At 45.4% G+C, this 1,082-nt stretch overlaps 1 non-coding gene across 1 annotated transcript; it reads right to left on the bottom strand.

Annotated features, from left to right (window-relative positions):
- Positions 1-1,009: 1,009 nt before the first annotated feature.
- Positions 1,010-1,082, bottom strand: TRNAK-UUU. Its single transcript has one exon. It is a non-coding gene; the product is annotated as a tRNA-Lys (tRNA).

The following is a 1,082-nucleotide window of genomic DNA, read 5'->3' on the forward strand; positions in this document are numbered from 1 at the left end:
TGGAGAAGAGGTTTCCTTTAGTGAGCATACCCAGGTCAAGACCAAAAATTTCTTTTTTAAGTTTTATTTATTTACTTTTGAGAGAGAGAGCACACAAGTTGGGGGGGGAAGGGGGGCAGAGAGAAGGAGAGAGAGAATCCCAAGCAGGCTCCTGACCATCAGCTCAAGGAGCCCGATGTGGGGCTCAAACTCACAAACCGCGAGATCTTGACCTGAGCTGAGCTCAAGAGTCGGACGTGTAACCAACGGCACCACCCAGGCACCCGAAGACCAAAGGCTTCAGAAAACAGTTCTACAGCATGGGATGGGCCCCCTCCCGCAGGAAAAGCTGTCCCACCTGTTGGTCACTGTCTCCATTTCTCCCGTGGGGAGAGGCGTGTGATGGTTGACGGAGCTGGTGCTGGTCCTGACTGTGCAGAAGTGTGGATTAACCCTTTTGGCCACGTGTTCCTTTTGCACCATGGGGTAGGGTTTGAGCTCGATGGCAAAGTGTGTGTCCGCACAACTTTTGACACTTTTATTTTCCATAAATCAGTCAGTTAAAAGACCATCTTAGGATGTCCAGGGTCTCCAGGTAATTCTCCCTGACATGATCTTATTGCTCCTGCTTTAAAACTGTCAGTTCAACTCAGAAAACTCGTAGGCCGCATGTCAGAGGATCTTAAAGGCGGTGGCTTCACTAAAATCCAGACGAGAAACTCCAATGTGCCCAGATGTCTGAAAGGCTGTCCTAACTCATCTAGAGTTTGCATTCTGTAGGTCAGAGCCAGAACTCTTTTTATCTCCAAAACAACGAGTTCCTGTAAGGAACTACGCAAGCCCAAATGCTACAGTGTTACCCCAAATGATTCCTATTCCTCTTGAAAAGTAGCATCATCTATTAATAAAAAGAAATTAATAACAATTAATAGCCGTAGGCAGTTTCTTTTCAGATACTGTATTACACCTTAGAATTTTACTTTATGTAACCCTTATATATTAATTCAAACTTTGTTTGAAGTAAACTCTGCACCCAACATGAGGCTTGAACTCACATCCTTGAGATCAAAAGTCGCATGCTCTACCAACTGAGACAGTCAGGT

The sequence above is a fragment of the Panthera tigris genome, chromosome B3, assembly GCF_018350195.1.
Source record: "Panthera tigris isolate Pti1 chromosome B3, P.tigris_Pti1_mat1.1, whole genome shotgun sequence".
NCBI classification, from domain to species: domain Eukaryota; kingdom Metazoa; phylum Chordata; class Mammalia; order Carnivora; family Felidae; genus Panthera; species Panthera tigris.